General features: G+C 38.0%; 1 pseudogene; it reads left to right on the top strand.

The window, feature by feature from the left end:
* Positions 1-11,244: 11,244 nt before the first annotated feature.
* Positions 11,245-12,781, top strand: LOC117542102 (annotated as a pseudogene).
* Positions 12,782-13,930: the final 1,149 nt, after the last annotated feature.

The following is a 13,930-nucleotide window of genomic DNA, read 5'->3' as shown; positions in this document are numbered from 1 at the left end:
TCGGTGCTAACGATTGTAATCGTAGCCTCCAAGTTAAAATCATAGACTGTATATATAAAGGTTACAACGAAATAGACAAGTGTTAAGTGGGATAATACTGTTGAACAAACGGCTTCTGTTTGAGGTTGATAAAATAAGGTTACATCCTTGTAACTTAGAGATATTTTATTATGTAGGTAGAACTGTATGCATCTAAGGTTAATTTAAATTGGCTATGCTCAAGTATGTAGACAAGCTAATGTCGAAGTAGTGTATGTGAAATCAACCTCACAATAAGATGTGTGTATATTACAATTATTAATGTCATATTTCAAGATGATTACTTAGATATTACAATATTGTTGGTTGAGCTGGAGTTCATTATTGAGCTTACACGTTAACGTCACAGTCATCTGAAGAACGAACCCAAACCTTGTTGTTTTTATTAATTGCATTACCAAATGGGTATCAAATAAACAGTAAGCATTGGTAACACAACTTCCAAAGTTACAGTAAAATAAAAAGGCCCCTGACTCGGACAATACACAATCCAACATGTTCAACAGAAGAGAATCAGTTATATTGTTTGTACACATGGTACTTTACATATATATATATATATATATATATATATATATATATATATATTATATATCAGGGTTTCCGTTAGCCGGTAATTACCGGTTTTTAGCTGGTAAAATGTAATAAAAACCGGTAAATTCAAAACTTGCCGGTCAAAATGTCCGATGCTCCTATCGATTGCCCGCCGGTCATTATCGGCCAATATTCACTCTTAATAGTTTGATCGGTGCTCTCTATAAAGGCCGATCAGGAGAGCTGGATCTGATCGATATGGACATAAACGCGAGTGAAGTATAACCGGACGTGAGAGAGAGATCAGATCAGCTGCTCCATAATTACCTGAAGCCCCGCCCACTGTTTAGTGCGCTGCATGATAAACTGACGGGCTGTCAGGAGAGAAGGGAAAAGAGAGGATCCGTTTCTCCCGTGTTATTCTTCTTAAGTTAATGTAAACTTTTGAATAATGTACTTCATCTAGGCTACTACAAGTAGTTTCTTTGAATGTAATAATTATGTTGTTTGTTGTTTGTGGAATCATTTATTGAAAAATGAATCTGAATTTTTCGATCTGTTACGATTATAAACTGAAGCAATATAAAAATGACTCCCATTAACTGAGTTTTAAACCTCAGCATATCCGGTCATAGTCCGGTAATTACCTGCTAACGGAAACTCTGCTACACAACTCTTATTATTATTATTGAAACATGACCGGTAAGTTTCAAATTTGTCCGGTAAAATAAATTCTGTTCGGACATTTGACCGGCGAGAAAAAATCCTAGCGGAAACCCTGATATATATATATATCTGTTTGTTTAAGGTGTCCAGGTGATGCAGACAGGCTGGACCAGAGAGTGAGAGACAGAACTGGACTCCTCACAGCAGTGAACTTCAGCACAGGTACAAAGACTATTTTTTCATACTGTACAAAGAATCAAGAAAGATATTGGTTTAAATGAATGAAGTATTGACTTGAATACACTGATATACATTCCATTAAACAATACTAAATACTAGATCACCTACACATCAGTTAAGTTGAGGGGTTTTTCCATGCAAAAAGTTACATTTAGATGATAACAAGCAATATGACTTTGTCAGCTTTCTAATTTAATGTATTGAAGGCAAAGATATTTAACACATAGTGAGAACTGCTGCTATTTATCTCTCAATATTGTCTGTAAAAAACGTGGTAAAAGTGATTCTTTCAGTGAGACAACAGAGCAAGCTTCTACAGTTGCACTACGTTTTGATAACAGTTAAATATTATTTTGATAATAACATATATTTCAATGTTGATGAACTTCATACTGTTCATTCATAATCTGATTGTCTTTGTAGCTCATTGTTGAAATAAAAAAAAACATTACAATTACAAAATAATTATATCTACAGCCCCTAAACACACAAACACACCGCTTTCATAAATAATACACTTGTTCTGCAATAATATGTTTTATGTTTCCTGTCATTTTTGTTAGGAAAGGACATGCCTGAAAGACAGGACATTTTCTCCTTCTCTGAGGGTCAAGAAGAACATCCAAGAGGAACATTAAAAGCTGATGTTATGAGATTTTAAGACCAGTACATTACATTCACTAAGAAACTACTTTTATTGTAAAAACAGTCAGCTGATCGAATGCAGCTATTTCCACATCTACACTCCATCAGCTGATTATTTCTATTTGCCTCACTTTATGAGCTTCACAACATGTACCTTGTTTTGCAACGTCACAAATAAATGGGGTCAATCTTCAGTCAGATGTGAATGTGTAATCTAACATTTTCAGTAAGAATAATGGACAAAAGGAGTGCAAATACAAATACAATTTATTGAAATGTGAACCAAAAGTTAATCAAATGTTTTAAATAAAAAGCACATATGGACAGAAGGTGTAAACCTATTAAATGTATTAAACACATTTAGTCAAATAAAGTGACCGACTTGGCCTGTGCAGTTGGTATCAGCTGTGCCCAGCATGGGCTCCTCCATCAGGCCTGGTCCTCCTCACAGAGGAAAGACCCTCAGTCCTCTCCAAACCAACAGACAGGACGTCCATCACACAGAGGTTTCTCCCTGAAGTCTCTGCAGCTCTCTGGACACCATTATGTCTCAATCCGTCCACACTGAATATGAGATTGGGAAAATGAAAATAATAAATGCTTTAGACAATAAGAAACATAAAGTTGACTGTTGAGTTGCTCAGTTTTTTTAGATTGTCAATACTATTACTGTATAACTAATATCTCAGGTTAAGAGACACATTCAAATAAAGATTGGTCTTTAAATACATTTTGTCTTTTGAATTGTTTGTCTAAAGTCAAGGATCTATAACTGGTACTTAGTTTTAATGATACAGTCTGGTTATTATGCTGTTTGGAGGAGGCCTCACAGGTAAGAGCGCTAACTAGCTACCATCACATGTACCTTAGCTTGAGTTAAATGTATTAAACGTATAGTTAAGTGATATCAAAATATAAATAACTAATGTCATGCAAACATATTAATATTTGCTTGATTCCAGTGTTGAATTTAGCACAATTGCATACAAACGTTAAGGGGTTTTAAGATTCTGAAGTATTATGCTAAAAGCTCAATAACTTAGATTATTATTTAGAGTTTTGCTGAATAGTTTCATGTCCGCTTACCTTAGAAACGTAAAATGCGACGGCAGCGTGCAGATGGGGAGCATGTTAGCTTAGCTTGGTAGCTTCAGCTAGCTCTGGAACTTTCAGCTCGGTGGCAGCAGGTCCCGCCTCGGCTCCGCCTCTTTGCCCTTATTTGGAGCAGGCTGGAGAAGGCGGGAGTTGAACTCTGGCGTCACTGTCGAGCCGTTAGTGGCCGACTCCGCCTACTAAGGGCTTCACGGCAACTCTGCAGAATCCTATGGGTGACGTCACGGACCCTACGTCCATTTATATATACAGTCTATGCTCCAGTGTCATCAGATCGAAGGCAGGCTAGCCCAGAAGAACCCTCATCACTCCGGATTTTTATTTCCCTTTAGTACTTTACCACCACCAGTGTCTAGACCCCGGGGGGTTTCTCTTTTCTAGACGGCTTCTCGTCCCCCTTAATTCATCACAGTATGATGGGGTCTAATTTCCAAAACATTATTGTTCACACGGTAATAAATATGTTATCAACTACGAACTAAGTCTCTCCTGATTGAAATCATATGTATTGGCTATGGTGGAGAAACATTACATTACATTGCATTTAGCTGACGCTTTTATCCAAAGCGACTTACAATAAGTGCGTTCGACCAACAAAATACAAACTTGAAGAAAACAGAATCATGTAAGTACATCAGGTTTCATAGAGCTAAAACATTTCAAGTGCTACTCAACTGGCTTTAGATAAGCCAGTCCTTTATTAGTATATAAGTGCTTTGTTAGTAATTCTATCGCTCGAAAGAGATGAGAAACAATTGGGAAATTGTTTTTTGACACAAACTCTCCCAAATCTTACAATAATTCAACCTGACCCCCTGCTGACACTCTTTGGTGTTCCAGCTGAAGCCACAATTACCTGCTACAAAAGTTGTTAATTGTGCGATTTTACTTTTATAAAATGACGCTATGCCACCCACACATTGTAAATAGCTTTAGCTAGGAATAAACTGTCTCTTACTGTAACAGCGCATTTCTATGTAGCCTACATGATAGCTGCCTCGCGTATATTGTGAACATTTGGAGTGTTGGGTGTGTAGCTTGTCAGAAATGTGACACAAATGTTTATTTACAAACCGGTACATATATCTGGCCTTTGATTTGATGTCATGCCTTTTATTTTGTCTTCTGCTGAAGAGCATTAGTTGGGTCTCCACTGAACTTCCTTTCTTTAACTAACATTCATTTAAATTAAAGAAAATGCAGTAACAGAATCTTGATTCATATTTGAACGAAAGAAAGAATTAAAGGGGTCCCTCAGAAAACAGCTATGGTATGTCCCGAGTGCTTTTTAGCCAACACTTTACTAAACTTTGCAGCAAAGCAAACACTCTCAAGAGAAGGGCTGCTCGATTAGGGCAAAAATCATAATCTCGATTATTTGGGTCAATAATTGATATCACGATAATTAAAAACGATTATCCATTTACTTTGAAAACATCAATTTATTGGAGACCTTTTTTTTTAACAATATATGTTTTAAACAGTTGATTACCCTGAACTTTAAGTATAATTCAACTGAAAATCCAATACAAATATATATATATTAGTGCTGTCAAAATTATCGCGTTAACGGTGGTAATTAATTTTTTTAATTCATTGTGTTAAAATATTTAACGCATTTAACGCATGTGCAGAATGGCCCGCCCCACACGTGCCACCAGTGGCAGCGCCAGGGTATGGCTGGGGTAGGCTACACCCATACCAAGAAATGGGTTAGCCCCACCATGAAAAATGATGTTAAAGTAAGCAAAATAAAGTCTGCCAACTCGCGCGGAATAAATTGCACAGACAGCAGTTAGTTAGTAAGATTGATTTCAGTAGCCACGGTTTTGAAAACTTTTGTCACGTAGTGATCGTCTTCTCAATAGAACATCTTTGATAACGGCGTGGTGTTGTTGCAGGAAGTCCCGACGGAGAATACTTTTGCTGTAGTACCAGGTAACACATAGGCCTAACTCAGTGGTTCTCAAACTTTTTCTGTCAGGCCCCCCCTTTGGAGAAAAAAAAAAGTCGCGGCCCCCCCAACACAAATAGTCAGGCTTAGTGGCGGCGCCAGAGATTTATTTTGGGGGTGCTGTGGGGTAGCTTGACGTTTTATAGAGGGTGCTCAAACATTTAGGGTTTCCCATTAATGTACCGGGCGCTACAGTGGAATGTTCTACTGCAACACTCCCCACGCAAATACACAATGTTCCCGCGACTGTTACAATGAAGGCTCGATAATCAGCTCACGGCATATAGGTGTGTAAGCATGGGTAAAGTGCTATTTGTATAGGTGGTGTGTGGACCTCACATAGGGGGGTCCGGGGGCAAGCTCCTCCGGGAAGATTTTTAAATATTGAAGTTAAAAGCATCAATCTGGTGCACTTTGAGAGCAAAATGAAGAGATCTATGGATACATCTCTCAACACAGAACTGTAAACAGATTTACTATTTCTTTATGGATATTTTACAAATCACTCCCCTTTTAAACTTTATTCATTTTTTAATGTCATATAGTATTTCATACCTGTTTTTAATTTATTCTCTTATTTTTTTATAACTATAATGATCATATGTGTGCCTCGGAAATAATTGTTTACATTAATGGTGACCAAAACGTTTGAGACCCACTGAGATAACACAGAGTCCTTTAGCTCACTGAGTCTCTCAGTCTGACAGGAGAGGACTCTCCTCCACTTTGTTGTTAAAAAAACTCCTTATATCCGTTAGCGTAGCTCGCTAGCACCAGAAGCTAACATCAACGATCTCCGGTACTGGTGCGCTATCTCTCTCTCTCGCTCGCGCACGCACACAAAATGGCTCATTCCACACACACACACAGAGCCGAGCTTTAATGAAACACAGAGACCCAGACGTAATAGTACTGTATCATATTATTTTCAAATCAATAATTTTTCAAAATATGATTTTTTTATTTTTTTAACTTTTTTTTATTTTTCCTCCTGGTCTCTCGCGCCCCCCCTGTCATGCCTCTGCGCCCCCCTGGGGGGGCGCGCCCCCCACTTTGAGAACCACTGGCCTAACTGGTACGCAGGTTATGTGCGTAATCTGAAATGCGTACCGTCACTTGTGTCACAAAGCGCATTTGCGTACCGACGTACTTGTGAAGCTTTTCCAGAAGGCGGTTAGATCACCAGACGAGAGTCGGTCTCCGTGTGTACAGACAGGGCTGCTGTTAACGTCGGTCTGTACAACGGAATTGTGCCAAAACTACGCCAACCGGCTGCGGAGGGAGACTCCCCCCCCCCTCTGTCGACTTTCCTGAAGTACTCCCCCGTTGATAGAAATCAACACGTAATGAATTAAGACCCCACGGTTTGATGATTGATAGGTGTGTGGGTTGTCTTTCATTTTGACACGCAGAAAAATGTTATAATAAACATAGATACTGTATGTTAAATGGATATATCCGCCTTCTTTCATTTATCTTTCCATTCCCACAACAATTTCAATATACATAAATAAATGGCATATTTTGGACATAGTTCGAATGGTGATTAATCATGATTAATTAATTTTTAAGCTGTGATTAATCTGATTAAAAATTGTAATCGTTTGACAGCCCTAATATATATGAATGATAATAAAAAAATAATCGTTTTATTTCGATTACGTTGTTTTCGTAATCGTTGCAAGCCATAATCGTAATTGCGATTAAAATACGATTCATTGAGCAGCCCTACTCAAGAGGCAATAGTCCAGGGGTCGGCAACAGGCGGACCGCTTCCGGATCCGGACCCAGACACCGACCTATACGACCCGGAGCTATAATCAATACATTAATAGGGTTTTTTTCGGCTCCTCCCGCTTTTTTAACGCTGATTTGGTTGACTTGTGTAATACGTGGAGAACCGAAGAGTTTTCGTTTTGAGGGTGGGGTGGGGTGGGGGGGTGGGGGGGGGGAGTCCGTCCGCCAGTCCGTCCGCCAGTCCGACTGACGGACAACTTCTCACTTCAAAAAAGAAGAAGAAATCTAGACCGCAAAAATAATTAAACAAGCGAGTACCTGTTTTTCCTGGCCAAGGACAGGTTCCTTGAACACAACACGAGCGTAACGTGTCTTCACGTGGTATATGTCTCGTATGAAAGGAGTGCTGACAGAGAGCACCGGAACGCCGCTCCAGCTCTTCAAATATTGCAGTACCCAAGGAGCCGTACACATGCCGCAGTGTTTGCGTGGATGTGTCTTTAGTTGTAAGCACAGTGGCGATCTGTTGTTATTAGTATCTGGTTAGCTAGCTATGCTAACGAATTTAAAGAGCTTTTCTACAACCAGGTGGAAGAGAGCTCTCTCCTGAGAGGCTCAAATAACCTCAGCTCAGTGAGGTTAAGGCACACCTTGATATGATCATTATAGTTATTAATGAGACTAAATGAAAAACAGGTATAAAATACTATATGACAGTAACAAAAAAGTTGTTAAAAATAACAAGAATAGAGTTTAAAAGGGGAGTGATTTGTAAAAATATCCAAAAAGAAAAATATGCTTACAGTTCTGTTTCATATGGGTGTTGAGAGATGTATCCATAGATCTCTTAATGTTGCTCTCAAAGTGTACCAGATTGATGCTTTTAACTTCAATATTTATATTTACTTCCCGGGGGAGCATGCCCCCGGACCCCCCTAGAGGAGGTTAGGTCCTTAAATCATGTTCACATGGATAGGATACTAAATACATTTGCACACATCTTGTGTCCATATCTTTCTGTTGTGGTGGTCATGCCACAACCGTGCACGTGCATGCATACGTGAGTCATGGTGAGATATCTGGATTAAGAGGTTGCTTTTTCTTTGCACAGAATGAAAGAAAGGTGAAATGAGTGGGCTGTGATTTTTGTTTTTTTAAGCAGAGGTTGAGTTCAATAATTTGTACGACCCTCGGAGGATGTTGTAAAAAGTGAAAGGAAAAAGGTTCCCCACCCCTGCTGTAAATAATAATAAAAACCCTTGATTTTTAACTTAACATCTCTGTCTCCTATTGATCTGAGTATATTATAAAGAATAGCCAGTTAATTGAAGCATTATAGCGCAGGCCTTTGTCAGATGGTGTTTTTTTTCTGCTTCGAATAGTTCTCTTTTTTCACCATACCTGTGTTTGCATCACTGTAACCAATGAGCACCTGCATGTGTATGAGAATGGCCCTGACACCATGTCAGCCCAGATTTACAAACTCCTGGAAGGACAAGCTCGAGCTCAATTCTCACATTGAATTTTAAAAAAGTGAGTGAGGGACTGCAATATAAGAGGGAAATAAAGAGAAACTTTAAAACTGTTCAATTGTTATGATGTGTAAAGACTGATATTGTTCTACAATCGGCTGAAACTGTTAAGTCATAATGTGAAACGGTTAACAAAGAAAAAGGGAAACTCAAGCTGCTGCTGCACTTTATTTTATTTATCTAAAATTAAGCACTTTTCAGATGCACACATTTTCAAAAGATATTTTATTTATTTTCTCTATTTTATTTGTAAATGCAGCCCGAGAGGAACATTACACATATCCACAGTATTTACTGTATATCTGTAGTTCAATGTTAATTGACAATAAATATTGTTGTTTTTGAATTGTACTTTCTTTATTTGATTGGCAGTCAGTTGTTGATTACATGCAGATGTTGATAAAGCTACAGCTACTTCAATATATATCACACTAATTCATGAAGCAAGTTAGACATTTTGATGTTCCGGACCTTTGCATGGGGACATTTTCTCTAACTGGACCTCGTTGAATTTTAGTTGAAGACCCCTGCAATAGTCCAACAAAATCCTACCAACTCAGAAGGGAGTTAGTCATGGTTGGAAACAGTCTTTGCTCTACTTCAATGTATCCTTTTGTATAATCTAAGTCAAAGCAATACAAGTATCTTTATATAAAATAATACAAACCAGCTCCCTGAAACATTAAGCTCAGTACACATAGTATAAAAGAACATTATGAAACACATGTTCCAAATTATAAGAAATTAATAAAGGAGCATTGATGTCATCACTTTACTAGATTCCATATTGTGATTGGATCAAACCAGCCATTACGAATAAATAAGCCAGGGGTGTAAAGTTGGGGACGGGGGCAATGGTGTAAGCCTTTATCGGATTTCGACACACCTGAAGCTTTGTCACTGCATCTTGCATGAAATTGCAATGCTATCCAAGTGACAGTATGTGGCCGTTTCTCAATGTCGAGTATACCTGCTGCAGAGCCACTATTTCAAGTATACTACGTCATCAAGTGGCGCCGAATGCTGGGCATTTAACATGCATTTAAACAGTCCTTCGGCACCACTCGATGACGTAGTATACTTAAAATAGTGGCTCTGCAGCAGGTTTACTCGACATTGAGAAACGGCCTCTGTCTGTATAAATATATACACCTGGCAAAGTAGTTAAAACCGCCTCTTTGGTACAGTTGTTGCGGAAACAGGACGTGTCAAAGGTGGACATTTTGTCAAGTTTAGCCATACGGACGCACAATGTAAAATAAATACCAGTGTTCATATTACTGCCAGTAATGACCTTTCAGTCACTTTGGGATTGGTGATATGCTCCTATCTTGTGTTTGGAATGCTGCTGCTTGCACAGCCTTTGAGTCAACATTTGTATGAGACTGTTTCTTTCTAATTATAAAGAAATCCTAACCCTAATGGAAAGGCAGACAACTGCTTTATATAGTAAAGTAAAATACAGTCTCGTCAAAAAATCCCCTGTTCTACAACTGCTTTAAACAAGCAGTTATTAAAACTACCGTTATTGTATTATTTATACCTCCATGATGACAATACTGCGTGGCACTCAGAGGAGTAACAAGAGTTGCTTTAAGGTGTGTGTGTGTGTGTGTGTGTGTGTGTGTGTGTGTGTGTGGTGTGTGTGTGTGTGTGTGTGTGTGTGGGTGTGTGTGTGTGTGTGTGTGTGTATGTGTGTGTGTGTGTGTGTGTGTGTGTGTGTGTGTGTGTTGTGTGTGTGTGTGCAACATAACTACCTTCATTTTGTTGTCACAGAGACATATCATTATTATTATTGTTATTATTATAATAATCTTCATTTGTCTCCATAACAATAATGATAAGGGGTAGATGGGGAGTAAGACGATAGAAAGGTGTCTCTAGGATCACATTTTATCGTAATGACACTGACACAGACCAACAACGTTTATAAAAACACAAACATCACTGTGGTGGATGGTGAAAAAATATATAAAATTCACATATCAACTGTGATTTATTGTTGTAAAATGAGAAAAGTGAAAGATAATATTTCCCTATTTGTTTCTAAACGGCAGGAAATCCATTGACAACAACAATCAAGTGTTCGTAAGACAACATGTCAATTTGTCTTTTGCCGTTAGGTTGTGACCGATGGTTCACATATTAGCATTTTAAATAAAAAGTGTTCAGAGTCCATTCCCTCGCTGTGAGGCAGAGTTTATAGGCTGTTTAAAGAATGATGCTAGGGTTCGACTCTGAGGCTGTTTAGTACAGTACAAAACAATTATAACTTAGCAACTTTCACTATTTTCACTCAGGCTACAGTTAACCTGGTCCACGAGTTGAGTCTACAGTTAACACCCTTGTTTGTATTTTTACCATGTGCTGTGTGCAGCACATTGTAGACAATTTATTTTAACTTTTTTATGAAAAGGTCAAATATATAATCCAGGATATGTTAATATGTAATTTGTGATATTTGAAATGGCCCCAAAGATGAGGTGATGACAATTAAGTGTTTGTATATATTCTAGATAAGGTATATAAAGAGTGCTTCTCTTCCAAGACCGTTACATTACACGACTCATCTGTACAGCTGTACCACTTCATCTGATCATCACAGCAAGGTAAAGGTTCAGTTTCTTAGTTTCTTTTAACAATAATAACTGTCAAACAAGACTATAGTCCTTGTGTTCATATATATATTTGTAATATGTCCAGGACGACAAAATTATGAAGTGTTGTCAACTAATTCTGTAATATATTAAATGTAACTTGTTAACATCGCTGTTCTTTACATAGATGGCGTCAGTTTTCCACTGCATTGTGCTCTTTTGTTTGACCGGTGGACTGTGGATGGAGGCAGACGTAAGTGATATAAGTTATGCTTAGCTATGGATAATACAGTGGTAATGATTTAAAAATAATATCATTGTTCCATCACCTGCAACATTAGTATTTTGAAATATTATCATTATGGTTGCACAGTAGTAGTCTCTTAATTGACAATGAGACAATGTAAAGTGATGTAATAATCAATGGGGACGGGGACTCAAGTCTCATGATAAGAACGTGTTCAGCCCCCATAGCTTAAATTCACAAAGTGCGTTTGAACACAGATACTGCAGGGAGTTTAAGTAAAGAATGAATTGGTACAATGACATTTTGGGCAATGCTTCTAGTGTTGTTGTAGTGATTTAAATGTGAGGCTCAACCATGAATCAGGATCTGTTCATTCCTAATAATGCATTCTTTACATTCACAGGCAAGATGTCCCAGAGAAAAAGGTTGGTACATCCTACTGGACAGCATTTGTAGGCTTTCATTGCTTTGGTTTCATTCTAAGTTAATATTTACGAGCTCAAGCATAGAGAACTGCACTCCTCAGTTTAAGACCAACAGTAAAAGTGCATTTGAACAAATAATTCATATATATCCATACTGTATACTGTAGCAAAGAAAGTGTATAATATATATAAATAATAATATAAATATCTAATCCAAGGCCCATTAGTATTTTGTTAAGTCTGTATTTTTTTTTACAATTGTGTTGTAGGTTGCCCCCAAGGTTGGTCTCTGCTTGGCTCTCGCTGTTTCATCTTCAACTATGAGGAAATGGAATGGGCTATTGCTGAGGTACTTTATACAATTACAACAATAATACAGTAATTGGAACACTAAATCTGGGCTTATTCTCTGAAACAGATAAAAACAAACATTCTTTGCCTGTCCATATTTTCACTGACTTTGTTTCCCCTCAGTAGAAATCTTGCACTGCCCTGGGTGGTAATCTGGCTTCCATCCAAACGCACGTTGAATACCTGACAGTTGGTGAAAACGGCAACAGGCAAAAATAAACTTTTTTGGGTTGGAGGCAATGATGCTGTCAAGGTGAGATTCATGTCTGCTAGTCAATTTGTTTGAATTAAATAAAGGTGAAACGGCAGTGTGAGAATTTGCACAATTGTATGCTCTGGTTCAGCCTTAGAGTAAGTAAAAACGTTTTTGTGTAAATGCGTACACTGACTGATAATCCTTTTTCTTTCAGGGGGGTGTGTGGCTGTGGAGCGATGGCTCTAATTTTAAATTTTGCGGCTGGGCAAAGGGGGAGCCAAATGGTCAAGGAAAGGAAAACTGTATGGAGATTAACTTTAGAGGTAAAACAACTATTATTTGTTCTTTATCCTCTTTAGTCATATTAACAATATTTACTAGATACATGAATTAAGTGTTTGTGCTGTTTTTGATTGTTTTTAACATACAGAATCTGACTACGTCAACGACACGGTGTGTTCTAGGAAGAAATCGTTTGTTTGTTCTGCCAACTCATCTCCCCTGAGATAAAGATGTTAAGTCTTCATTCAGGATGTCACTTCCATCAGGATGTCGGGCCTCAATGACATCAAGGTTTCAACGATTGATTGACTCTTCTGATTGGCTTTAACTTTTAATCAATAAACGTATGCATCCTGCTAAGTGATATTTCTGTATGACACCAGTCTGACATAATAGTTATTTGTCATTCTGTACTACAACACTAAAGCTTACAGAGGTCCTGCAATAAAAACCTAATGCAACAATGTCTTCTGCTTGTTTCATTGACTGGTGATTGTACTGATGTAATTTTCTCATTTCCTGAGAATCTTCAAAAGAAATGTGAATTATTGTTCAATATCACCCATTACTTTTTTGGGAGTATTAAGATTGAAAGAGTACAAATACACTGTTATTAAACCCCTGCATTAAAAAGAGTGTGTACTGTTGGAGTGGGAGGGGTCTGAAACCCACCTCGGCTCCGCGTGTCGTTTGGTGAGCTGGGTCAGATCATGAAAGAAGGAATTCAAAGCACCAGATACAGGGTTAAACAATAATCTGTTTTAATGATAAAAGGTAAGAATACAATACAATTTTAAAAGGGGTAGGCCCACCCCTGCTCTGGTCCTAATGCCGGGAGAACATCATCATCTTGATGGCAGGAGGAAAGCAACCCTGTCTCCTAAAAATTACGTTCCCACAGAACTAAACTGCATTCTCAATTACGTTTAGTGAGAAACTTATTTTCTCCCACGTTACGTTTCTTGTGAACGTATCTTAAATACTTTTATTTTCTACATATCTTTGCCATTTATTGTCTTGTTTATAATAATGATAATAGTCATTTATAAATATCATTTTAGAGCACACATTTGAAATCAGTAGGCGAGGCTGTCATTTCGCCAGCTGTTACTCTCATGAGCGAGGCAGAAAATAATAGTTTTAACATGCCAAAAAGCTGCTGTGTCGTTTATTGCACCTCAAACATTAAAACAAATCCAGAGTTACGTGTTTCTGTACTTCCTCTAAGAAGAAAGGACAGTAACAGAAGATCTCTGTGACGCCAGATGTGGTGTTGTTAATGCAATATTTTATCCGAGTTAATTCAGTTTAGGATGGCCGAAGACACTACACTACCCATAATCCCCAGCTATCGTTTGGGACTACAGTCCCG

This window comes from Gymnodraco acuticeps, unplaced genomic scaffold (genome assembly GCF_902827175.1).
Source record: "Gymnodraco acuticeps unplaced genomic scaffold, fGymAcu1.1, whole genome shotgun sequence".
In the NCBI taxonomy this organism is placed as follows: Eukaryota; Metazoa; Chordata; class Actinopteri; order Perciformes; family Bathydraconidae; genus Gymnodraco; species Gymnodraco acuticeps.
The sequence above is the reverse complement of the archived record's forward strand: the minus strand, read 5'-3'. Positions and strand labels throughout refer to the sequence as shown.